Source organism: Falco cherrug, chromosome 21 (genome assembly GCF_023634085.1).
Source record: "Falco cherrug isolate bFalChe1 chromosome 21, bFalChe1.pri, whole genome shotgun sequence".
Lineage (NCBI taxonomy): Eukaryota > Metazoa > Chordata > Aves > Falconiformes > Falconidae > Falco > Falco cherrug.
This window is the reverse complement of record NC_073717.1, coordinates 1,946,130-1,971,632: the sequence shown is the minus strand read 5'-3', so window position 1 is coordinate 1,971,632 and position 25,503 is coordinate 1,946,130.

Sequence of the window (25,503 nt, the reverse complement as noted above, 5' to 3'; positions counted from 1 at the left end):
TGGTGGGCCGGGACGGGCCGTGACGGGCTGGGACGGGTTGTGGAGGACTGGGACGAACTGTGGTGGTCTGTGGTGGGCTGTGGTGGACCGTGGTGGGCTGTGATGGGCTGTGGTAAGCTGAGACGGGATGTGGTAAGCTGGGACGGGCTTTCGTGGGCTGGGACGGGTTGTCGTGGGCTGGGACGGGCTGGGACGGGCCGTGGTGAGCTGGGACGGGCCGTGGTCGGCTGGGACAGCCCGTGGCGGGCTGGGACAGGCTGTGGTGAACTGGGACGGGCCGTGGTGGGCCGGGACGGGCTGTGGTGGGCCGGGCCAGGCCGTGGCGGGCTGGGACGAACTGTGGTGGGCTGGGATGAACTGTGGTGGGCTGTGGTGGCCTGGGACGGGCTGTGGTGATCTGGGACGGGCTGTGGTAGGCTGGGACAAACTGTGGCGGGCTGGGACGGGCCGTGGCGGGTTGGGACGGGCCATGGCGGGCTGGGACGGGCCGTGGTGGCCTGGGACGGGCCGTGGTCGGCTGGGACGGGCCGTGGCGGGCTGGGACGGGTCGTGGCGGGCTGGGACAGGCTGTGGTGGGCTGGGATGGGCTGTGATAAGCTGTAACCGGCTGTGGTGGGCTGTGGTGGTCTGGTACAGGTTGTGGTGAGCTGAGATGGGCTGTGGTGGGCTTTGGTGGGCTGGGGTGGGCTCGGACGGACCGTGGTGGGCTGGGACAGGCTGTGGTGGGCTTCTATGGGCTGGTACTTTATGTCGTGGGCTGGGACGGGCTGTGACGGGCTGTGGTGGTCTGGGATGGCCTGGGACAGGCTGTGGTGGGCCGTGGTAAGCCATGGTCGGCTGTGGTGGTCTGGGACGGGCTGTGGTGGGCTGTGGTGTGCCATGGTGGGCTGGGACAGGCTGCCGTGGGCTGGAAAGGGCTGTGGTGGGCTGGAACGGGCTGTGGTGGGCTGGGACAGGCTGTGGTGGGATGGGGACGGGCTGTGGTTGGTTGTGGTGGGCTGGGACAGGCTGTGGTGGGCTGAGACGGGCTGTGGTGGGCTGGGACGAGCTGTGACGGGGTGGGACGGGCTGTGGTGGTCTGCGCTAGGCTGTGGTGTGCTGTAGTGGCCTGTGATGGGCTGGGTGGGGCTGTGGTGGGCTGGGACGGGCTGTGGTGGGCTGGGATAAGCTGTGTTGGGCTGGGACGGGCTGTGTTAGGCTGGGACAGGCTGTGGAGGATTGGGACGGGCTATGGAGAGCTGTGGAGAGCTGGGACGGTCTGTGGTGGGCTGGCACAGGCTGTGGTGAGCTTGGACCTGCTGTGGTGGTCGGGGACGGGTTGTGGTAGGTCCAGGACGGGCTGTCGTGGTCCGGGACGTGCTGTGGTGGGCTGGGAAGGCCTGGGACGGGCTGGGACGAGCTGGGACGGGCTGTGGTTGGCGGGGACGGGCTGTGGTGGGCGGGGATGGGCTGGGACGAGCTGGGACGGGCTGTGGTGGATTGCGGTAGGCTGTGGTGCTCTGTAGTGGTCTGTGGTGTTCTGTAGTGGTCTGTGGTGGGCTGGGACGGGCTGTCGTGGGCTGGGATGGGCTGTCGTGGGCTGTGGGGGCCTGGGACATGCTGGGGTGGGCTTTGGTGGGCTGTGACGTGCTGTGACGAGCTGGGACGAGCTGTGACGGGCTGTGGTGTGTTGTAGTGGCCTGTGGTGGGCTGGGACAGGCTGGGGTGGGCTGGAACGGGCTGTGGTGGGCTGGGACAGGCTGTGGTGGGATGGGGACGGGCTGTGGTTGGTTGTGGTGGGCTGGGACGGGCTGTGGTGGGCTGGGACGGGCTGTGGTGGGCTGGGACGAGCTGTGATGAGCTGAGACGGGCTGTGATGGGCCGGGGTGGGCCGGGACAGGCTCTGGTGGGCTGGGACGGACTTGGACGCACTGTGGTGGGCTGGGACGGGCTGGGACGGCCTGTGTAGGGCTGGGAGGGGCTGTGGTGGGCTGTGGGGGGCTGGGACGGGCTGTGGTGGGCTTGGATGGGCTGTACTGTGCTGGAACGGTCTGGGACGAGTTGTGGTGAGTGTGGTGGGCTGGGACGGGCTGGGACGGGCTGTGGTGGGCCGTGGTGGGCTGGGACAGGCTGTGGTGAGCTGAGACGGGCTGTGGTGGGCTGTGTCGGGCTGGTACGAGCTGTGACGGGGTGGGACGGGCTGTGGTGGTCTGCGCTAGGCTGTGGTGTGCTGTAGTGGCCTGTGATGGGCTGGGTGGGGCTGTGGTGGGCTGGCACGGGCTGTGGTGGGCTGGGACGGGCTGTAGTGGGCTGGGACGGGCTGTGGTGGGCTGGGTCGGGCTGTGGTGGGCTGGGACGGGCTGTGGTGGGTAGGCACGGGCTGTGGAGGGCTGGGACGGGCTGGGACGGGTTGGCACGGGCTGGGACGGGCTGTGACGGGCTGTGGTGGGCTGGGACGGGCTGTGGTGGGCTAGGACGGGCTGTGGTGTGCTGGGACAAGTTGTGGTGGGTTGTGGTGCGCCGTGGTGGGCCGGACAGGGCTGTGGTTGGCCGGGACGGGCTGTGGTGGGCTGGGAAGGCCTGGGACAGGCTGGGACGAGCTGTGCTGGGCGGGGACGGGCTCTGCTGGGCGGGGACGGGCTGTGGTGGGTTGTGGTGAGCTGGGACGGTCTGGGACGGGCTGACACGGGCTGTGGTGGGCTGGGATGGACAGTTACGACCTGTGGTGGGCTTGGACGTGTTGTGGTGGGCTGGGACTGGCTCTGGTTGGCTGGGACGGGCTGTGGTGGGCTGGGATGGATAGGTACGACCTGTGGTGGGCTTGGACGGGTTGTGGTGGGCTGGGACTGCTTCTGGTTGGCTGGGACGGGCTGTGGTGGGCTGTGGTGGGCTGGGATGGACAGGCACGAGCTGTGGTGGGCTTGGACGGGCTGTGGTGGGCTGGGACTGGTTATGGTGGGCTGTGGTGGGCTGGGACGGGCTGTGGTTCGCTGGGACAGGCCGTGGTGGGCTGGGACGGGCCGTGGTGAATTGGGACGGGCTGTGGTGGGCTGGGACGGGCTGTGGTGGGCTGAGGTGGGCTGGGACGGGCCGTGGTGGGCTGGGACGGGCCGTGGTGGGCTGGGACAGGCTGTGGTGGGCCGTAATGGGCTGTGGTCGGCCGTGTTGGAACGGGACGAGCTGTGGTGAGCCGGGACGGGCTGTGGTGGGCTGGGACGGGCTGGGACGGGTTGCGGTGGGCTGGGACGGGCTGCGCTGGGCTGGGACGGGCTGCGCTGGGCTGGGACGGGCTGCGCTGGGCTGGGACGGGCTGCGCTGGGCTGGGACGGGCTGCGGTGGGCTGGGACATGCTGGGACGGGCTGTGGTAGGCTGAGACAGGCTGGTACGTGCTGTGGTGAGCAGAGACGGGCCATGGTGGGCTGGGACAAGCCGTGGTGGGCTAGGACGGACTGGTACTTGATGTGGTGGGCTGGTACGGGCTGTGGTGGGCTGGGACGGGCTGGGACGGGCTGTTGTGGGCTGGGACGGGCTGCGGTGGGCTGGGACGGGCTGTGACGGGCTGTTGTGGGCTGGGATGGGCTGGGATGGTCTGGGACGGGCTGTGGTGGGCTGTGGTGGTTTGTGGTGAGCTGTGGTGGGCTGGGATGGGCTGTGGTGGGCGGGGAGAGATTTTGCTGGGCGGGGACAGGCTGTGGTGGGCGAGGACAGTTTATGGTGGGCGGAGACGGGCTGGGACGGGCTGTGGTGGGCTGTGGTGGGCTGGGACAGGCTGTGGTGTGCTGGGACGAGCTGTGGTGTGCTGGGACGGGCTGTGGTGGGCTGGCACGGGCTGTGGTGGGCTGGGACGGGCTGCGCTGGGCTGGGACGGGCTGTGGTGGGCTGGGACGGGCTGTGGTGGTCTGGGATGGGCTGTGGTGGGTGTGGTGGACTGGGACGCGCTGTGGTGAGCTGAGACGGGCTATGGTGGGCTGGGATTTGCTGGGACAGCTTGGACGGGCTGCGGTGGGCTGGGACGGGCTGCGGTGGGCTGGGACGGGCTGCGGTGGGCTTGGATGGGCTGTGGTGGGCTGAGACGGGCTGTGGTGGGCTGGGACGGGCTGTGGTGGGCTGGGACGGGCTGCGGTGGGCTGGGACGGGCTGCGGTGGGCTTGGACGGGCTGTGGTGGGCTGAGACGGGCTGTGGTGGGCTGGGACGGGCTGTGGTGGGCTGGGACAGGCTGGGACCAGCTGTGGTGGGCTGGGACGAGCTGGGACGGGCTGTGGTGGGCTGGGACGAGCTGGGACGGGCTGTGGTGGGCTGGGACGAGCTGGGACGGGCTGTGGTGGGCTGGGACGGGCTGTGGTGGGCTGGGACGAGCTGGGACGGGCTGGCACGGGCTGTGGTGGGCTGGTACGGTCTGACACTGGCTGGGACGGGCTGTGGTGGGCTGGGACGGGCTGTGGTGGGCTTGGACGGGCTGTGGTGGCCTGGGAAGAGCTGTTTTGGGTTGAGGCAGGTTCTGGTGGGCTGGGATAGGCTGTGGTGGGTTGTGGTGGGCTGGGACGGGCTGTGGTGGGCTGGGACGGGCTGTGGTGGGCTGGGACGGGCTGTGGTGGGCTGGGACGGGCTGTGGTGGGGTGGGACGGGCTGGGACGGGACGGGACGAGCTGCAACGGGACGGGACAGGCTGGGACGGGCTGTGCTGGGAAGGGACGGGACGGGTTGTGGTGGGCTGGGACGGGACGGGCTGTTCTGGGACGGGACGGGACGAGACGGGCTGGGATGGGCTGGGACCAGCTGGGACGGGCTGTGGTGTGCTGGGAAGGGCCGTGGTGGGCTGAGGTGGGCCATGGTGGGCTGCGACGGACCGTGGTTGGCCGGGACGGACCGCTGTGGGCCGTGGTGGGCCACGACGGGCTGTGGTGGGCCGCTACGAGCCGTGGTGGGCTTGTTCGGGCCGTGGTGGGCTTGTTCGGGCCGTGGTGGGCTGTTTCGGGCCGTGGTGGGCTGGGACGGGCCGTGGTGGGCTGGAACGGGCCGTTGTGGGCTGAGACGGGCCGTGGTGGGCTGGGACGGGCTGTGGTCGACGGGGACTGGCTGTGGTGAGCTGGGACGAGCTGGGACGGGCTGTGGTGGGCTTGGACGAGCTGGGACGGGCTGTGGTGGGCTGGGACGAGCTGGGACGGGCTGTGGTGGGCTGGGACGAGCTGGGACGGGCTGTGGTGGGCTGGGACGAGCTGGGACCGGCTGTGGTGGGCTGGGACGAGCTGGGACGGGCTGGCACGGGCTGTGGTGGGCTGGTACGGTCTGACACTGGCTGGGACGGGCTGTGGTGGGCTGGGACGGGCTGTGGTGGCCTGGGACGGGCTGTGGTGGCCTGGGAAGAGCTGTTTTGGGTTGAGGCGGGTTCTGGTGGGCTGGGACAGGCTGTGGTGGGCTGCGGTGGGCTGTGGTGGGCTGGGACGGGCTGTGGTGGGCTGGGACGGGCTGTGGTGGGCTGGGAAGGGCCGTGGTGGGCTGAGGTGGGCCATGGTCGGCTGCGACGGACCGTGGTTGGCCGGGACGGACCGCTGTGGGCCGTGGTGGGCCGCGACGGGCTGTGGTGGGCCGCTACGAGCCGTGGTGGGCTTGTTCGGGCCGTGGTGGGCTTGGTCGGGCCGTGGTGGGCTTGGTCGGGCCGTGGCGGGCTGGGACAGGCCGTGGTGGGCTGTGGTGGGCCGTGGTGGTCTGGGACGGGCTGTGGTGGGCTGTGGTAGGTTCTGGTGAGTTTGACGAGCTGTGGTGGTCTGGGACGGGCTGGGATGGGCTGTAATGGGCGGGGACGGCCTGTGGTGGGCTGGGACGGGCTGTGGTGGGCTGGGACGGGCTAGTGGTGGGCTGGGACGGGCCGTGGTGGGCTGAGACGGGCCGTGGTGGGCTGGGACGGGCTGGTACTTGCTGTGGTGGGCTGGTACGGGCTGTGGTGTGCTGTGAGAGGCTGTGGTGGTCTGGGACGAGCTGGGACGGGCTGTGGTGGGCTGGGACGGGCTGGGACGGGCTGTGGTGAGCTGGGACGGGCCGTGGTGGGCCGGGACGGGCCGTGGTGGGCCGGGACGGGCCGTGGTGGGACGGGCCGGGCCGTGGTGGGCTGGGACGGGCCGTGGTGGGCTGGGACGGGCTGTGGCGGGCTGGGACGGGTTGTGGAGGACTGGGACGAACTGTGGTGGTCTGTGGTGGGCTGGGACGGGCCATGGTGGGCTGGGACGGGCTGGGACGAGCTGTGCCGGGCTGGGACTGGCTGTGGTGGGCTGCGGTAGGCTGTGGTGTGCTGTAGTGGTCTGTGATGGGCTGGGACGGGCTGTCGTGGGCTGGGACGGGCTGTCGTGGGCTGTGGGGGCCTGGGACATGCTGTGGTGGGCTGGGAAGGGCTGGGACAAGCTGTGACGGGCTGGGACGAGCTGTGACGGGCTGTGGTGTGCTGTAGTGGCCTGTGGTGTGCTGTAGTGGCCTGTTGTGGGCTGGGACAAACTGTGGTGGGCTGGGATGAGCTGGGAGAGGCTGGGACGGGTTGTGGTGGGCTGTGGTGGGCTGGGACGGGCTGTGGTGCGCTGGGATGGGCTGTAGTGGGCTGTGGTGTGCTGTGGAGGGCTGGGACGGGCTGTGATGTGCCGTGGTGGGCTGGGACGGGCCGTGGTGGGCTGGGATGGGCTAGGACGGGCTGTGGTGGGCTGGGACGGGCTGGGACTGGCTGTGGTTGGCTGTGGTGGGCTGGGACGCGCTGTGGTGGGCTGCGACAAGCTGGGACGGGCCGTGGTGGGCTGGGACGGGCTGTGGTGGGCTGGTACGGGCTGTGGCGGGCTGGAGCGGGCTGTGGTGGGTTGTGGTGAGCTGGGACGGGCTGGCACGGGCTGTGGTGGGCTGTGGCGAGCTGGGACGGGTTGTGGTGGGCTGGGATGGGCTGGGACTTTCTGTGGTGAGCTGCGACGGTCTGTGGTGGGCTGGAACGGGCTGTGGTGGGCCGGGACGGGCCGTGGTGGGCCGGGACGGGGCGTGGTGGGCCGGGACGGGCCGTGGTGGGCCGGGACGGGCCATGGTGGGCTGGGACGGGCCGTGGCGGTTTTGGACGGGTTGTGGCGGGCTGGGACGAACTGTGGTGGTCTGTTGTGGGCTGGGACGGGCTCGGACGAGCTGTGACGGGCTGAGACAGGCTGGTACGTGCTGTGGTGAGCGGAGACGGGCTGTGGTGGGCTTGGACGGGCCGTGGTGGGCTAGGACGGACTGGTACTTGATGTGGTGGGCTGGTACGGGCTGTGGTGGGCTGGGACGGGCTGTGGTGGTCTGGGACAAGCTGGGACTGGCTGTTGTGGGCTGGGACGGGCTGTGACGGGCTGTCGTGGGCTGGGATGGGCTGGGATGGGCTGGGACGGGCTGTAGTGGGCTGTGGTGGTTTGTGGTGAGCTGTGGTGGGCTGGGATTGGCTTTGGTGGGCGGGGAGAGATTTTGCTGGGCGGGGACAGGCTGTGGTGGGCGAGGACAGGTTGTGGTGGGCGGAGACGGGCTGTGGTGGGCTGTGGTGGGCTGGGACGGGCTGTGGTGGGCTGGGACGGGCTGTGGTGGGCTAGGACGGGCTGTGGTGGGTAGGCACGGGCTGTGGTGGGCTGGGACGGGCTGGGACGGGTTGGCACAGGCTGGGACGGGCTGTGACGGGCTGTGGTGGGCTGGGACGGGCTGTGGTGGGCTAGGACGGGCTGTGGTGTGCTGGGACAAGTTGTGGTGGGTTGTGGTGCGCCGTGGTGGGCCAGACAGGGCTGTGGTGGGCTGGGAAGGCCTGGGACAGGCTGGGACGAGCTGTGCTGGGCGGGGACGGGCTCTGCTGGGCGGGGACGGGCTCTGCTGGGCGGGGACGGGCTGTGGTGGGTTGTGGTGAGCTGGGACGGTCTGGGACAGGCTGACACGGGCTGTGGTGGGCTGGGATGGACAGGTACGACCTGTGGTGGGCTTGGACGTGTTGTGGTGGGCTGGGACTGGCTCTGGTTGGCTGGGACGGGCTGTGGTGGGCTGTGGTGGGCTGGGATGGATAGGTACGACCTGTGGTGGGCTTGGACGGGTTGTGGTGGGCTGGGACGGGCTGTGGTGGGCTGTGGTGGGCTGGGATGGACAGGCACGAGCTGTGGTGGGCTTGGACGGGCTGTGGTGGGCTGGGACTGGCTATGGTGTGCTGTGGTGGGCTGGGACGGGCTGTGGTTCGCTGGGACAGGCCGTGGTGGGCTGGGACGGGCCGTGGTGAATTGGGACGGGCTGTGGTGGGCTGGGACGGGCTGTGGTGGGCTGGGACGGGCTGTGGTGGGCTGAGGTGGGCTGGGACGGGCCGTGGTGGGCTGGGACGGGCCGTGGTGGGCTGGGACAGGCTGTGGTGGGCCGTAATGGGCTGTGGTCAGCCGTGTTGGGACGGGACGAGCTGTGGTGAGCCGGGACGGGCTGTGGTGGGCTGGGACGGGCTGGGACGGGTTGCGGTGGGCTGGGACGGGCTGCGCTGGGCTGGGACGGGCTGCGGTGGGCTGGGACGGGCTGCGGTGGGCTGGGACATGCTGGGACGGGCTGTGGTAGGCTGAGACAGGCTGGTACGTGCTGTGGTGAGCAGAGACGGGCCGTGGTGGGCTGGGACAAGCCGTGGTGGGCTAGGACGGACTGGTACTTGATGTGGTGTGCTGGGACGGGCTGTGGTGTGCTGGGACGGGCTGTGGTGGGCTGGGACGGGCTGGGACGGGCTGTTGTGGGCTGGGACGGGCTGCGGTGGGCTGGGACGGGCTGTGACGGGCTGTCGTGGGCTGGGATGGGCTGGGATGGTCTGGGACGGGCTGTGGTGGGCTGTGGTGGTTTGTGGTGAGCTGTGGTGGGCTGGGATGGGCTGTGGTGGGCGGGGAGAGATTTTGCTGGGCGGGGACAGGCTGTGGTGGGCGAGGACAGTTTGTGGTGGGCGGAGACGGGCTGGGACGGGCTGTGGTGGGCTGTGGTGGGCTGGGACGGGCTGTGATGTGCTGGGACGAGCTGTGGTGTGCTGGGACGGGCTGTGGTGGGCTGGGACGGGCTGCGCTGGGCTGGGACGGGCTGCGCTGGGCTGGGACGGGCTGTGGTGGGCTGGGACGGGCTGTGGTGGGCTGGGACGGGCTGCGGTGGGCGGGGACGGGCTGTGGTAGGCTGAGACAGGCTGGTACGTGCTGTGGTGAGTGGAGACAGGCCGTGGTGCGCTGGGACGGGCCGTGGTGGTCTGGGACGGGCCGTGGTGCGCTGGGACGGACTGGTACTTGATGTGGTGGGCTGGTACGGGCTGTGGTGGGCTGGGACGGGCTGTGGTGGTCTGGGACAAGCTGGGACTGGCTGTGGTGGGCTGTGACGGGCTGTCGTGGGCTGGGATGGGCTGGGACAGGCTGTGGTGGGCTGTGGTGGGCTGGGACAAGCTGTGACTGGCTGCGGTGGGCTGGGACGGGCTGTGGTAGGCTGGGACGGGTTGTGGTGGGCTGGGACGGGCTGTCGTGGGTTGTGGTGGTCTGGGACGGGCTGTGGTGGGCTGGGACGGGCTGTGGTGGGCTGGGACGGGTTGTGGTGGGCTGGGATGGGCTGTGATAAGCTGTAACCGGCTGTGGTGGGCTGTGGTGGTCTGGGACGGGCTGTGGTGGGCTGGGACGGGCTGTGGTGGGCTGGGACGGGCTGTCGTGGGCTGGGACGGGCTGTCGTGGGCTGGGACGGGCTGTCGTGGGCTGTGGGGGCCTGGGACATGCTGTGGTGGGCTGTGGTGGGCTGGGAAAAGCTGTGACGGGCTGGGACGAGCTGTGACGGGCTGTGGTGTGCTGTAGTGGCCTGTGGTGTGCTGTAGTGGCCTGTGGTGGGCTGGGACGGGCTGTGGTGGGCTGGGACAAACTGTGGTGGGCTATGGTGGGCTGGGATGAGCTGGGACAGGCTGGGACGGGTTGTGGTGGGCTGTGGTGGGCTGGGACGGGCTGTGGTGCGCTGGGATGGGCTGTAGTGGGCTGTGGTGTGCTGTGGAGGGCTGGGACGGGCTGTGATGTGCCGTGGTGGGCTGGGACGGGCCGTGGTGGGCTGGGATGGGCTAGGACGGGCTGTGGTGGGCTGGGACAAGCTGGGATGGGCTGTGGTAGGCTGAGAAAGGCTGGTACGTGCTGTGGTGAGCAGAGACGGGCCGTGGTGGGCTGGGACAAGCCGTGGTGGGCTAGGACGGACTGGTACTTGATGTGGTGGGCTGGTACGGGCTGTGGTGGGCTGGGACGGGCTGTGGTGGGCTGGGACGGGCTGGGACGGGCTGTTGTGGGCTGGGACGGGCTGCGGTGGGCTGGGACGGGCTGTGACGGGCTGTTGTGGGCTGGGATGGGCTGGGATGGTCTGGGACGGGCTGTGGTGGGCTGTGGTGGTTTGTGGTGAGCTGTGGTGGGCTGGGATGGGCTGTGGTGGGCGGGGAGAGATTTTGCTGGGCGGGGACAGGCTGTGGTGGGCGAGGACAGTTTGTGGTGGGCTGTGGTGGGCTGGGACGGGCTGTGGTGGGCTGTGGTGGGCTGGGACGGGCTGTGGTGTGCTGGGACGAGCTGTGGTGTGCTGGCACGGGCTGTGGTGGGCTGGCACGGGCTGCGCTGGGCTGGGACGGGCTGCGCTGGGCTGGGACGGGCTGTGGTGGGCTGGGACGGGCTGTGGTGGGCTAGGACGGGCTGCGGTGGGCGGGGACGGGCTGTGGTAGGCTGAGACAGGCTGGTACGTGCTGTGGTGAGTGGAGACAGGCCGTGGTGCGCTGGGACGGGCCGTGGTGGTCTGGGACGGGCCGTGGTGCGCTGGGACGGACTGGTACTTGATGTGGTGGGCTGGTACGGGCTGTGGTGGGCTGGGACGGGCTGTGGTGGTCTGGGACAAGCTGGGACTGGCTGTGGTGGGCTGTGACGGGCTGTCGTGGGCTGGGATGGGCTGGGACAGGCTGTGGTGGGCTGTGCTGGGCTGGGACAAGCTGTGACTGGCTGCGGTGGGCTGGGACGGGCTGTGGTAGGCTGGGACGGGTTGTGGTGGGCTGGGACGGGCTGTGGTGGGTTGTGGTGGTCTGGGACGGGTTGTGGTGGGCTGGGACGGGCTGTGGTGGGCTGGGACGGGTTGTGGTGGGCTGGGATGGGCTGTGATAAGCTGTAACCGGCTGTGGTGGGCTGTGGTGGTCTGGGACGGGCCGTGGTGGGCTGGGACGGGCTGTGGTGGGCTGGGACGGGCTGTGGTGGGCTGGGACGGGCTGTCGTGGGCTGGGACGGGCTGTGGTGGGCTGGGACGGGCTGTCGTGGGCTGTGGGGGCCTGGGACATGCTGTGGTGGGCTGTGGTGGGCTGGGAAAAGCTGTGACGGGCTGGGACGAGCTGTGACGGGCTGTGGTGTGCTGTAGTGGCCTGTGGTGTGCTGTAGTGGCCTGTGGTGGGCTGGGACGGGCTGTGGTGGGCTGGGACAAACTGTGGTGGGCTATGGTGGGCTGGGATGAGCTGGGACAGGCTGGGACTGGTTGTGGTGGGCTGTGGTGGGCTGGGACGGGCTGTGGTGCGCTGGGATGGGCTGTAGTGGGCTGTGGTGTGCTGTGGAGGGCTGGGACGGGCTGTGATGTGTCGTGGTGGGCTGGGACGGGCCGTGGTGGGCTGGGAAGGCTAGGACGGGCTGTGGTGGGCTGGGACGGGCTGGGACTGGCTGTGGTTGGCTGTGGTGGGCTGGGACGCGCTTTGGTGGGCTGCGACAAGCTGGGACGGGCCGTGGTGGGATGGCACGGGCTGTGGTGGGCTGGGACGGGCTGTGGTGGGCTGGTACGGGCTGTTGTGGGCTGGGACGGGCTGTGGTGCGCTGTGGTGGGCTGGGACGGGCTGTGGTGGGCTGGGACGGGCTGTGGTGGGCTGGGACGGGCTGTGGTGGTCTGTGACAAGCTCTTGTGGGCTGTGGTGGGCTGGGACGGGCTGTCGTGGGCTGGGACGGGCCGTGGTGGGCTGGGACGGGCCGTGATGGGCTGGGACGGGCCGTGGTGGGCTGGGACGGGTTGGGATAGGCTGCGGTGGGCCGTGGTGTGCTGTGGTGGGCCGTGGTGGGCTGGCATAGGCTCTGGTGAGCTGAGACGGGCTCTGGAGGTCTGTGGTGGGCTAGGACGGCTTGTGGTGGGCTGGGACGGGCTGTGGTGGGCTGTGGTGGGATTTTGTGGGCCGTGGTGGGCTGGGATGGGCTGTGGTGGGCTGGGACGGGCTGCGGTGGGTTGTGGAGAGCTGGGACGGGCTGTGGTGGGCTGCGACGGGCTCTGGGGGTCTGGGACAGGCTTGGACGAGCTGGGACAGGCTGGGACAGGCTGTGGTGGGCTGAGACGGGCTGGGAGGGGTTGGGACGGGCTGTGGTGGGCTGGGTCGGTCTGTGGTGGGCTATGGTAAGCTGGGACGGGCTGTGGTGGGCTGACACGGGCTGGGAGGGGCTGGGACGGGCTGTGGTGGGCCGGGACGGGCTGTGGTGGGCTGTGGTGGGCTGGGACGAGTTGTAGTGGGCCGGGACGGGCTGTGGTGGGCTGTGGTAAGCTGGGACGGGCTGTGGTGTGCTGGGATTGTCTGTGGGGGGCTGGGAGGGGCTGTGGTGGGCTGGGACGGGCTGTGGTGTGCTGGGACGGGCTGTGGTGTGCTGGGACAGGCTGGGACGGGCTGGCACGTGCTGGGACGGGCTGTGGTGGGCTGGGACTCGGTGTGGTGGAATGGGACGGGCTGGGACAGGCTCTGGTGGGTTGGGACGGGCTCTGGTGGGCTGGGACGGGCTGTGGTGGGCTGGGACGGGCTGTGGTGGCCTGTGGTGGGCTGGGACGGGCTGTGGTCGTCTGGGACGGGCCGTGGTGGGCTGAGACGGGCCGTGGTGGGCTGGGACGGGCTGGTACTTGCTGTGGTGGGCTGTTACGGGCTGTGGTGTGCTGTGAGAGGCTGTGGTGGTCTGGGACGAGCTGGGACGGGCTGTGGTGGGCTGGGACGGGCAGTGGTGGGCTGGGACGGGCTGTGGTGGGCTGGGACGGGCTGTGGTGGGCTGGGAAGGGCTGTAGTGGTCTGTGACAAGCTCTTGTGGGCTGTGGTGGGCTGGGACGAGCTGTGGTGGGCTCTGGTGGGCTCTGGTGGGCTGGGACGGGCTGTCGTGGGCTGGGACGGGCTGTCGTGGGCTGGGACGGGCTGGGACGGGCCGTGGTGGGCTGGGACGGGCCGTGGTGTGCTGGGACGGGCCGTGGTGGGCTGGGACGGGTTGGGATAGGCTGCGGTGGGCCGTGGTGTGCTGTGGTGGGCCGTGGTGGGCTAGGATAGGCTCTGGTGAGCTGAGACGGGCTCTGGAGGTCTGTGGTGGGCTAGGACGGCTTGTGGTGGGCTGGGACGGGCTGTGGTGGGCTGTGGTGGGCTTTCGTGAGCCGTGGTGGGCTGGGACGGGCCGTGGTGGGCTGGGACAGGCTGCGGTGGGTTGTGGAGGACTGGGAAGGGCCGTGGTGGGCCGTGGTGGGCTGCGACGGACTCTGGGGGTCTGGGACAGGCTTGGACGAGCTGGGACAGGCTGGGACAGGCTGTGGTGGGCTGACACGGGCTGGGAGGGGCTGGGACGGGCTGTGGTGGGCTGGGACGGTGTGTGGTGGGCTGTGGTAAGATGAGACGGGCCTTGGTGGGCTGGGACGGGCTGGTACTTGCTGTGGTGGGCTGTTACGGGCTGTGGTGGGCTGTGGTGGGCTGTGGTGGTCTGGGACGAGCTGGGACGGGCTGTGGTGGGCTGGGACGGGCTGTGGTGGGCTGGGACGGGCTGTGGTGGGCTGGGACGGGCTGTGGTGGGCCGTAGTGGGCTGTGGTGGGCTGGGACGGGCTGTGGTGGTCTGTGACAAGCTCTTGTGGGCTGTGGTGGGCTGGGACGAGCTGTGGTGGGCTCTGGTGGGCTCTGGTGGGCTGGGACGGGCTGTCGTGGGCTGGGACGGGCTGTCGTGGGCTGGGACGGGCTGGGACGGGCCGTGGTGGGCTGGGACGGGCCGTGGTGGGCTGGGACGGGTTGTGGTGGGCTGGGACGGGTTGGGATAGGCTGCGGTGGGCCGTGGTGTGCTGTGGTGGGCCGTGGTGGGCTGGGATAGGCTCTGGTGAGCTGAGACGGGCTCTGGAGGTCTGTGATGGGCTAGGACGGCTTGTGGTGGGCTGGGGCGGGCTGTGGTGGGCTGTGGTGGGCTTTCGTGGGCCGTGGTGGGCTGGGACGGGCTGTGACGGGCTGTGGTGGGCTGCGACGGGCTCTGGGGGTCTGGGACAGGCTTGGACGAGCTGGGACAGGCTGGGACAGGCTGTGGTGGGCTGAGACGGGCTGGGAGGGGCTGGGACGGGCTGTGGTGGGCTGGGACGGTCTGTGGTGGGCTGTGGTAAGCTGGGACGGGCTGTGGTGGGCTGTGATGGTCTGTGGTGGGCTGTGGTGTGCTGGGATGGGCTGTGGTGGGCCGGGACGGGCCGTGGTGGGCTGTGGTGTGCCGTGTTTATCTGGGACGAGCTGTGGTGGGCCATGGCGGGCCGTTGTGGGCTGGGACGGGCCGTGGTTTGCCGTGGTGGGCTGAAACAGGCTGTGGTGACCTGTGGTGAGCTGTGGTGATCGGTGGTGGGCTGTGGTGACCGGTGGTGGGCTTTGGTGACCTGTGGTGGGCTGTGGTGGGCTGGGACGGGTTGCGGTGGGCTGGGACGGGTTTCGGTGGGCTGGGATAAGCTGTGTTGGGCTGCGACGGGCTGTGGTAGGCTGGGATGAGCTGTGGAGGGTTGGGACGGGCTGTGGAGGGTTGTGGAGGGCTGTGCTGGGCTTGGACAGGCTGTGGTGGGCTGAGATGGGCCGTGGTGGTCCGTGGTGGGCTGGGACGGGCCGTGCTGGGCTAGGACGGGCTGTGGTGAACTGTGGTGGGCTGTGATGGGCCGTGGTGGGCTGGGACGGGCCGTGGTGGGCTGGGGTGGGCCGTGGTGGGCTGGGACGGGCCGTGGTGGGCTGGGACAGGCCGTGGTGGGCTGTGGTGGACTGGGAAGGGCCGTGGTGGGCCGTGGTGTGCTCTGGTGGGCCATGGTGGACCGTGGTTGGCCGTGGTGGGCCGGGACAGGCCGTGGTTAGCCGTGCTGGGCTGAAACAGGCTGGGACGGGCTCTGGTGGGCTGGGACGGGCTGTGGTGGGCTGGGACGGGCCGTGGTGGGCTGGGACGGGCCGTGGTGGGCTGGGACGGGCTGGTACTTGCTGTGGTGGGCTGTTACGGGCTGTGGTGTGCTGTGAGAGGCTGTGGTGGTCTGAGATGAGCTGGGACGGGCTGTGGTGGGCTGGGACGGGCCGTGGTAGGCTGGGACGGGCCGTGGTGGGCTGGGACGGTCTGTGGTGGGCTGTGGTAAGCTGGGACGGGCTGTGGTGGGCTGTGATGGCCTGTGGTGGGCTGTGGTGTCCTGGGACGGGCTGTGGTGGGCCGGGACGGGCCGTGGTGGGCTGTGGTGCGCCGTGTTTATCTGGGACGAGCTGTGGTGGGCCATGGCAGGCCATGGTGGGCTGGGACGTGCCGTGGTGGGCTGGGACGGGCCGTGGTTTGCCTTGGTGGGCTGAAACAGGCTGTGGTGACCTGTGTTGGGCTGTGGTGACCGGTGGTGGGCTGTGGTGACCTGTGGTGGGCTGTGGTGGGCTGGGACGGGTTGCGGTGGGCTGGGACGGGTTGCGGTGGGCTGGGACGGGTTTCGGTGGGCTGGGATAAGCTGTGTTGGGCTGCGACGGGCTGTGGTAGGCTGGGATGAGCTGTGGAGGGTTGGGACGGGCTGTGGAGGGTTGTGGAGGGCTGTGCTGGGCTTGGACAGGCTGTGGTGGGCTGAGATGGGCCGTGGTGGTCCGTGGTGGGCTGGGACGGGCCGTGCTGGGCTAGGACGGGCTGTGGTGAACTGTGGTGGGCTGTGATGGGCCGTGGTGGGCTGGGGTGGGCCGTGGTGGTCTGGGGTGGGCCGTGGTGGGCTGGGACGGGCCGTGGTGGGCTGGGACAGGCCGTGGTGGGCTGTGGTGGACTGGGAAGGGCCGTGGTGGGCCGTGGTGTGCTCTGGTGGGCCATGGTGGACCGTGGTTGGCCGTGGTGGGCCGGGACAGGCCGTGGTTAGCCGTGCTGGGCTGAAACAGGCTGGGACGGGCTCTGGTGGGCTGGGACGGGCAGTGGTGGGCTGGGACGGGCCGTGGTGGGCTGGGACGGGCCGTGGTGGGCTGGGACGGGCTGGTACTTGCTGTGGTGGGCTGTTACGGGCTGTGGTGTGCTGTGAGAGGCTGTGGTGGTCTGAGACGAGCTGGGACGGGCTGTGGTGGGCTGGGACGGGCCGTGGTAGGCTGGGACGGGCCGTGGTGGGCTGGGACGGGCCGTCGTGGGCTGGGATGGGCCGTGGTGGGCTGGGACAGGTTGGGATAGGCTGCGGTGGGCCGTGGTGGGCTGGGATAGGCTGTGGTGAGCTGAGACGGGCTCTGGAGGTCTGTGGTGGGCTAGGACGGCTTGTGGTGGGCTGGGACGGGCTGTGGTGGGCCGTGGTGGGCTGTGGTGGGCTTTCGTGGGCCGTGGTGGGCTGGGACGGGCTGCGGTGGGTTGTGGAGAGCTGGGACGGGCTGTGACGGGCTGTGGTGGGCTGCGACGGGCTCTGGGGGTCTGGGACAGGCTTGGACGAGCTGGGACAGGCTGGGACAGGCTGTGGTGGGCTGAGACGGGCTGGGAGGGGCTGGGACGGGCTGTGGTGGGCTGGGAAGGGCCGTGGTTTGCCGTGGTGGGCTGAAACAGGCTGTGGTGACCTGTGGTGGGCTGTGGTGACCGGTGGTGGGCTGTGGTGGGCTGGGACGGGTTGCGGTGGGCTGGGACGGGTTGCGGTGGGCTGGGACGCGTTTCGGTGGGCTGGGATAAGCTGTGTTGGGCTGCGACGGGCTGTGGTAGGCTGGGATGAGCTGTGGAGGTTTGGGACGGGCTGTGGAGGGTTGTGGAGGGCTGTGCTGGGCTTGGACAGGCTGTGGTGGGCTGAGATGGGCCGTGGTGGTCCGTGGTGGGCTGGGACGGGCCGTGCTGGGCTAGGACGGGCTGTGGTGAACTGTGGTGGGCTGTGATGGGCCGTGGTGGGCTGGGACGGGCCGTGGTGGGCTGGGACGGGCCGTGGTGGGCTGGGACAGGCTGTGGTGGGCTGTGGTGGACTGGGAAGGGCCGTGGTGGGCCGTGGTGTGCTCTGGTGGGCCATGGTGGACCGTGGTTGGCCGTGGTGGGCCGGGACAGGCCGTGGTTAGCCGTGCTGGGTTGAAACAGGCTGGGACGGGCTCTGGTGGGCTGGGAGGGATATGGTGGGCTGGGACGGGCCGTGGTGGGCTGGGACGGGCTGTGGTGGGCTGTGGTGGGCTGGGACGGGCTGTGGTCGTCTGGGACGGGTTGTGGTGAGCTGAGACGGGCCGTGGTGGGCTGAGACGGGCCGTGGTGGGCTGGGACGGGCTGTTACTAGCTGTGGTGGGCTGTTACGGGCTGTGGTGTGCTGTGAGAGGCTGTGGTGGTCTGGGACGAGCTGGGACAGGCTGTGGTGGGCTGGGACGGGCTGTGGTGGGCTGGGACGGGCCGTGGAAGGCTGGGACGGGCCGTGGTGGGCTGCGACGGGCCGTGGTGTGCTGGGACGGGCCGTGGTGGGCTGGGACGGGCCGTGGTGGGCTGGGACAGGTTGGGATAGGCTGCGGTGGGCAGTGGTGGGCTGGGATAGGCTGTGGTGAGCTGACACGGGCTCTGGAGGTCTGTGGTGGGCTAGGACGGCTTGTGGTGGGCTGGGACGGGCTGTGGTGGGCCGTGGTGGGCTGTGGTGGGCTTTCGTGGGCCGTGGTGGGCTGGGACGGGCTGCGGTGGGTTGTGGAGAGCTGGGACGGGCTGTGACGGGCTGTGGTGGGCTGCGAGGGGCTCTGGGGGTCTGGGACAGGCTTGGACGAGCTGGGACAGGCTGGGACAGGCTGTGGTGGGCTGGGAGGGGATGGGACGGGCTGTGGTGGGCTGGGACGGTCTGTGGTGGGCTGTGGTGGGCCGGGACAGGCCGTGGTGGGCTGTGGTGCGCCGTGTTTATCTGGGACGAGCTGTGGTGGGCCATGGCGGGCCGTGGTGGGCTGGGACGGGCCGTGGTTTGCCGTGGTGGGCTGAAACAGGCTGTGGTGACCTGTGGTGGGCTGTGGTGACCGGTGGTGGGCTGTGGTGACCGGTGGTGGGCTGTGGTGGGCTGGGACGGGTTGCGGTGGGCTGGGACGGGTTTCGGTGGGCTGGGATAAGCTGTGTTGGGCTGCGACGGGCTGTGGTAGGCTGGGATGAGATGTGGAGGGTTGGGACGGGCTGTGGAGGGTTGTGGAGGGCTGTGCTGGGCTTGGACAGGCTGTGGTGGGCTGAGATGGGCCGTGGTGGTCCGTGGTGGGCTGGGACGGGCCGTGCTGGGCTGGGACGGGCTGTGGTGAACTGTGGTGGGCTGTGATGGGCCGTGGTGGGCTGGGACGGGCCGTGGTGGGCTGGGACGGGCCGTGGTGGGCTGTGGTGGGCTCGGACTGGCTGTGATGGGCTGGGACGGGCTGTGGTGGGCTGTGGTGGGCTGTGGTGTGTTGTGACGGGTTGGCACGGGCTGGGTTGGGCCGTGGTGGGCTGGGATGGGCTGTGGTGGGCTGTGGTGGGCTGGGACGGGCTGTGATGGGCTGGGACGGGCTGTGGTGGGTTGGGACGGGCTGGGACGAGCTGTGGTGGGCTGGGACGGGCTGTGGTGGGCTGGGACGGGCTGTGGTGGGCTGGGACGGTCTGGTGTGGGCTGTAGTAAGCTCGGACGGGCTGTGGTGGGCTGTGGTGGGCTGTGGTGTGCTGGGACGGGCTTTGGTGCGTTGGGACGGGCTGGGACGGGCAGTGGTGGACTGGGACGGGCAGTGGTGGGCTGGGACGGGCAGTGGTGGGCTGGGACGGGCTGTGGTGGGCTGGGACGGGCTGTGGTGGGCTGTGATGGGCTGTGGTGGGCTGTGGTGTGCTGGGACGGGCTGTGGTGGGCCGGGACGGGCCGTGGTGGGCTGTGGTGCGCCGTGTTTATCTGGGACGAGCTGTGGTGGGCCATGGCGGGCCGTGGTGGGCTGGGACGGGCCGTGGTTTGCCGTGGTGGGCTGAAACAGGCTGTGGTGACCGGTGGTTGGCTGTGGTGACCGGTGGTGGGCTGTGGTGACCGGTGGTGGGCTGTGGTGGGCTGGGACAGGTTGCGGTGGGCTGGGACGGGTTTCGGTGGGCTAGGACGGGCTGCGGTGGGCTGGGACGGGCTGCGGTGGGCTGGGATAAGCTGTGTTGGGCTGCGACGGGCTGTGGTAGGCTGGGATGAGCTGTGGAGGGTTGGGACGGGCTGTGAAGGGTTGTGGAGGGCTGTGCTGGGCTTGGACAGGCTGTGGTGGGCTGAGATGGGCCGTGGTGGTCCGTGGTGGGCTGGGACGGGCCGTGCTGGGCTAGGACGGGCTGTGGTGAACTGTGGTGGGCTGTGATGGGCCGTGGTGGGCTGGGACGGGCCGTGGTGGGCTGGGACGGGCCGTGGTGGGCTGGGACGGGCCGTGGAAGGCTGGGACGGGCCGTGGTGGGCTGCGACGGGCCGTGGTGGGCTGGGACAGGCCGTGGTGGGCTGGGACATGTTGGGATAGGCTGCGGTGGGCAGTGGTGGGCTGGGATAGGCTGTGGTGAGCTGACACGGGCTCTGGAGGTCTGTGGTGCGCTAGGACGGCTTGTGGTGGGCTGGGACGGGCTGTGGTGGACCGTGGTGGGCTGTGGTGGGCTTTCGTGGTCCGTGGTTGGCTGGGACGGGCTGTGGTGGGCTGGGACGGGCTGCGGTGGGTTGTGGAGAGCTGGGACGGGCTGTGACGGGCTGTGGTGGGCTGCGACGGGCTCTGGGGGTCTGGGACACGCTTGGACGAGCTGGGACAAGCTGGGACAGGCTGTTGTGGGCTGGGACGGGCTGGGATGGCCTTGGACGGGCTGTGGTGGGCTGGGACGGTCTGTGGTGGGCTGTGGTAAGCTGGGACGGGCTGTGGTGGGCTGTGATGGGTTGTGGTGGGCTGTGGTGTGCTGGGACGGGCTGTGGTGGGCCGGGACGGGCCGTGGTGGGCTGTGGTGTGCCGTGTTTATCTGGGACGAGCTGTGGTGGGCCATGGCGGGCCGTTGTGGGCTGGGACGGGCCGTGGTTTGCCGTGGTGGGCTGAAACAGGCTGTGGTGACCTGTGGTGGGCTGTGGTGACCGGTGGTGGGCTGTGGTGACCTGTGGTGGGCTGTGGTGGGCTGGGACGGGTTGCGGTGGGCTGGGACGGGTTTCGGTGGGCTGGGATAAGCTGTGTTGGGCTGCGACGAGCTGTGGTAGGCTGGGATGAGCTGTGGAGGGTTGGGACGGGTTGTGGAGGGCTGTGCTGGGCTTGGACAGGCTGTGGTGGGCTGAGATGGGCCGTGGTGGTCCGTGGTGGGCTGGGACGGGCCGTGCTGGGCTAGGACGGGCTGTGGTGAACTGTGGTGGGCTGTGATGGGCTGTGGTGGGCTGGGACGGGCCGTGGTGGGCTGCGACGGGCCGTGGTGGGCTGCGACGGGCCGTGGTGGGCTGGGACGGGCCGTGGGAGGCTAGGACGGGCCGTGGTCGGCTGCGACGGGCCGTGGTGGGCTGGGACGGGCTGTGGTGGGCCGTAGTGGCCTGTGGTGGGCTGGGACGGGCTGTGGTGTGCTGTGACAAGCTCTTCTGGGCTGTGGTGGGCTGGGACGAGCTGGGACGGGCTGTGGTGGGCTGGGACGGGCTTTGGTGGGCTGGGACAGGCTGTGGTGGGCCGTAGTGGGCTGTGGTGGGCTGGGACGGGCTGTGGTGGTCTGTGACAAGCTCTTCTGGGCTGTGGTGGGCTGGGACGAGCTGTGGTGGGCTCTGGTGGGCTGGGACGGACTGTCGTGGGCTGGGATGGGCTGTCGTGGGCTGGGACGGGCTGGGACGGGCCGTGGTGGGCTGGGACGGGCCGTGGTGGGCTGGGACGGGTTGGGATAGGCTGCGGTGGGCTGGGACGGGCTGTGGTGGGTTGTGGTGAGCTGAGACGGGCTGTGGTGAAATTGGACGGGCTGTGGTGGGCTGTGGTGAACTGGGAAGGGCTCTGGTGGTCTGGAATGGGCTGTGGTGGGCTGGGACGGGCCGTGGCGGGCTGCGGTGGGCTGGGACGGGCTGTGGTGGGCTGGGACAGGCTCTGGTGGGCCGGGACAGACTCTGGTGCGCTGTGGTGGGCTATGGTGCGCTGTGGTGGGTTGCGGTGAGCTAGAACGGGTTGTGGTGGGCTGGGACGGGCTATAGTGGGCTGGGACGGGATTGTGGTGGGCTGGGACGGGCTCTGATGGTCTGCGGCGGCCGTGGTGGGCTGGGACGGGCTGTGGTGGGCTGGGACGGGCTGGGAAGGGCTGTGGTGGGTTGTGGTGAGCTGGGACGACCTCTGGTGGGCTGGGACGGGCTGTGACGGGCTGTGGTGGGCTGTGGTAAGCTGGGACGGGCTCAGGTGGGTTGGGGCAGGCTGTGGTGGGCTGTGGTGGGCGGGGACGGGCTTTGGTGGGTTAGTGGTGGGCTGGGACGACCTCTTGTGGTCTGGGACGGGCTGTGGTGGGCTGTGGTGAGCTGGGACGGGCTCTGGTGGGTTGGCACGGGGCGTGGTGGGGTGTGGTGGGCTGGGACGGGCTGTGGTGGGCTGGGACGGGCTCTGGTGGTCTGGGACATACTGTGGTGGGCTGGGACGGGCTGTGGTGCTCTGTGGTGGGCTGGGACGTGCCGTGGTGGACCGTGGTGGGCTTGGATGGGCCGTGGTGGGCTTGGATGGGCCGTGGTGGGCTGTGGTGGACCGTGGTGGGCTGTGGTCGGCCGTGGTGGGCTGTGGTGGGCTGTGGTCGGTTGTGGTGGGCTGGGACGGGCTGTGGTGGGCTGAGATGGGATGTGGTGGTCTGGGACAGGCTGTAATGGGCTGTGATGGGCTGTGGTGCGCCTTGGTGGGCTGTGTTGGGCCCGGATGGGCCGTGGTGGGCTGTGGTGGGCCGTGGTGGGCTGGGACGGGCTGTGGTGGGCTGGGACGGGCCGTGGTTGGCTGGGACGGGCTGTGGTGGGCTGTGGTGTGATGGGACGGGCTGTGGTGGGCTGGGATCGGCTGGGATAGGCTGTGGTTGGTTATGGTGTGCTGGAAAGAGCTGTGGAGGTCTGGGACAAGCTGTGGTGGGCTGTGGTGGGCTGGGACGGGCTGTAGTGGGCTGAAGCGGGCTGTGGTGGGCTTCACGGGCTGTGGTGGGCTGTGGTGGTCTGTGGTGGGCTGGGACGTGCTGTGGTGGGCTGGGACAGGCTGTGGTGGGCTGAGGCGGGCTGTGGTGGGCTTCATGGGCTGTGGTGGGCTGTGGTGGTCTGTGGTGGCCTGGGACGTGCTGTGGTGGGCTGGGACGGGCTGTGGTGGGCTGTGGTGGGTTCTGAAGGGCTGTGGTGGGCTGTGGTGGGTTGGGACACGCTGTGGTGGGTAGGGACGGTCTGGTGTGGGCTGTGGTGTGTTGTGACGGGTTGGCACGGGCTGGGACGGGCCGTGGTGGGCTGGGATGGGCTGCGGTGGGCTGTGGTGGGCTGTGGTGGGCTGGGACGGGCTGTGGTGGGTTGGGACGGGGCGTGGTGGTCTGTGGTGGGCTTTCGTGGGCCGTGGTGGGCTGGGACGGGCTGTGGTGGGCTGGGACGGGCTATAGTGGGCTGGGACGGGATTGTGGTGGGCTGGGACGGGCTCTGATGGTCTGCGGCGGCCGTGGTGGGCTGGGACGGGCTGTGGTGGGCTGGGACGGGCTGGGAAGGGCTGTGGTGGGCTGTGGTGAGCTGGGACGACCTCTGGTGGGTTGGGATGGGCTGTGGTGGGCTGTGGTGGGCGGGGACGGGCTTTGGTGGGTTAGTGGTGGGCTGGGACGACCTCTTGTGGTCTGGGACGGGCTGTGGTGGGCTGTGGTGAGCTGGGACGGGCTCTGGTGGGTTGGCACGGGGCGTGGTGGGGTGTGGTGGGCTGGGACGGGCTGTGGTGGGCTGGGACGGGCTGTGGTGGGCTGTGGTGGGTTCTGAAGGGCTGTGGTGGGCTGTGGTGGGTTGGGACACGCTGTGGTGGGTAGGGACGGGCTGGTGTGGGCTGTGGTGTGTTGTGACGGGTTGGCACGGGCTGGGACGGGCCGTGGTGGGCTGGGATGGGCTGCGGTGGGCTGTGGTGGGCTGTGGTGGGCTGGGACGGGCTGTGGTGGGTTGGCACGGGGCGTGGTGGTCTGTGGTGGGCTTTCGTGGGCCGTGGTGGGCTGGGACGGGCTGTGGTGGGCTGGGACGGGCTATAGTGGGCTGGGACGGGATTGTGGTGGGCTGGGACGGGCTCTGATGGTCTGCGGCGGCCGTGGTGGGCTGGGACGGGCTGTGGTGGGCTGGGACGGGCTGGGAAGGGCTGTGGTGGGCTGTGGTGAGCTGGGACGACCTCTGGTGGGCTGGGATGGGCTGTGGTGGGCTGTGGTGGGCGGGGACGGGCTTTGGTGGGTTAGTGGTGGGCTGGGACGACCTCTTGTGGTCTGGGACGGGCTGTGGTGGGCTGTGGTGAGCTGGGACGGGCTCTGGTGGGTTGGCACGGGGCGTGGTGGGCTGTGGTGGGCTGGGACGGGCTGTGGTGGGCTGGGACGGGCTCTGGTGGTCTGGGACATACTGTGGTGGGCTGGGACGGGCTGGGACGGGCTGTGGTGCTCTGTGGTGGGCTTGGACGTGCCGTGGTGGACCGTGGTGGGCTTGGATGGGCCGTGGTGGGCTTGGATGGGCCGTGGTGGGCTGTGGTGGACCGTGGTGGGCTGTGGTCGGCCGTGGTGGGCTGTGGTGGGCTGGGACGGGCTGTGGTGGGCTGGGACGGGCCGTGGTTGGCTGGGACGGGCTGTGGTGGGCTGTGGTGTGATGGGACGGGCTGTGGTGGGCTGGGATCGGCTGGGATAGGCTGTGGTTGGTTATGGTGGGCTGGGACGGGCTGTGGTGGGCTGGGACGGGCTGTAGTGGGCTGAGGCGGGCTGTGGTGGGCTTCACGGGCTGTGGTGGTCTGTGGTGGCCTGGGACGTGCTGTGGTGGGCTGGGACGGGCTGTGGTGGGCTGTGGTGGGTTCTGAAGGGCTGTGGTGGGCTGTGGTGGGTTGGGACACGCTGTGGTGGGTAGGGACGGGCTGTGGTGGGCTGTGGTGTGTTGTGACGGGTTGGCACGGGCTGGGACGGGCCGTGGTGGGCTGGGATGGGCTGCGGTGGGCTGTGGTGGGCTGTGGTGGTCTGGGACGGGCTGTGGTGGGTTGGGACAGGCTGGGACGGGCTGGGACGGGCAGTGGTGGGCTGGGACTGGCTGTGGTGGGCTGGGACGGTCTGGTGTGGGCTGTGGTAAGCTGGGACGGGCTGTGGTGGGCTGTGGTGTGCTGGGACGGGCTTTGGAGGGTTGGGACGGGCTGAGACGGGCTGGGACGGGCAGTGGTGGGCTGGGACGGGCAGTGGTGGGCTGGGACAGGCTGTGGTGGGCTGGGACAGTCTGTGGTGGGCTGTGGTAAGCTGGGACGGGCTGTGGTGGGCTGTGATGGGCTGTGGTGGGCTGTGGTGTGCTGGGACGGGCCGTGGTGGGCCGGGACGGGCCGTGGTGGGCTGTGGTGCGCCGTGTTTATCTGGGACGAGCTGTGGTGGGCCATGGCGGGCCGTGGTGGGCTGGGACGGGCCGTGGTTTGCCGTGGTGGGCTGAAACAGGCTGCGGTGACCTGTGGTGGGCTGTGGTGACCGGTGGTGGGCTGTGGTGACCTGTGGTGGGCTGTGGTGTGGTGGGACGGGCTGTGGTGGGCCGGGACGGGCCGTGGTGGGCTGTGGTGCGCCGTGTTTATCTGGGACGAGCTGTGGTGGGCCATGGCGGGCCGTGGTGGGCTGGGACGGGCCGTGGTTTACCGTGGTGGGCTGAAACAGGCTGTGGTGACCTGTGGTGGGCTGTGGTGGGCTGGGACGGGTTTCGGTGGGCTGGGATAAGCTGTGTTGGGCTGCGACGGGCTGTGGTAGGCTGGGATGAGCTGTGGAGGGTTGGGACGGGCTGTGGAGGGTTGTGGAGGGCTGTGCTGGGCTTGGACAGGCTGTGGTGGGCTGAGATGGGCCGTGGTGGTCCGTGGTGGGCTGGGACGGGCCGTGCTGGGCTAGGACGGGCTGTGGTGAACTGTGGTGGGCTGTGATGGGCCGTGGTGGGCTGGGACGGGCCGTGGTGGGCTGGGGTGGGCTGTGGTGGGCTGGGACGGGCCGTGGTGGGCTGGGACAGGCTGTGGTGGGCTGTGGTGGACTGGGAAGGGCCGTGGTGGGCCGTGGTGTGCTCTGGTGGGCCATGGTTGACCGTGGTTGGCCGTGGTGGGCCGGGACAGGCCGTGGTTAGCCGTGCTGGGCTGAAACAGGCTGGGACGGGCTCTGGTGGGCTGTGGTCGGCTGTGGTGGGCCGGGACGGGCTGTGGTGGGCTGGGACGGTCTGTGGTGGGCTGTGGTG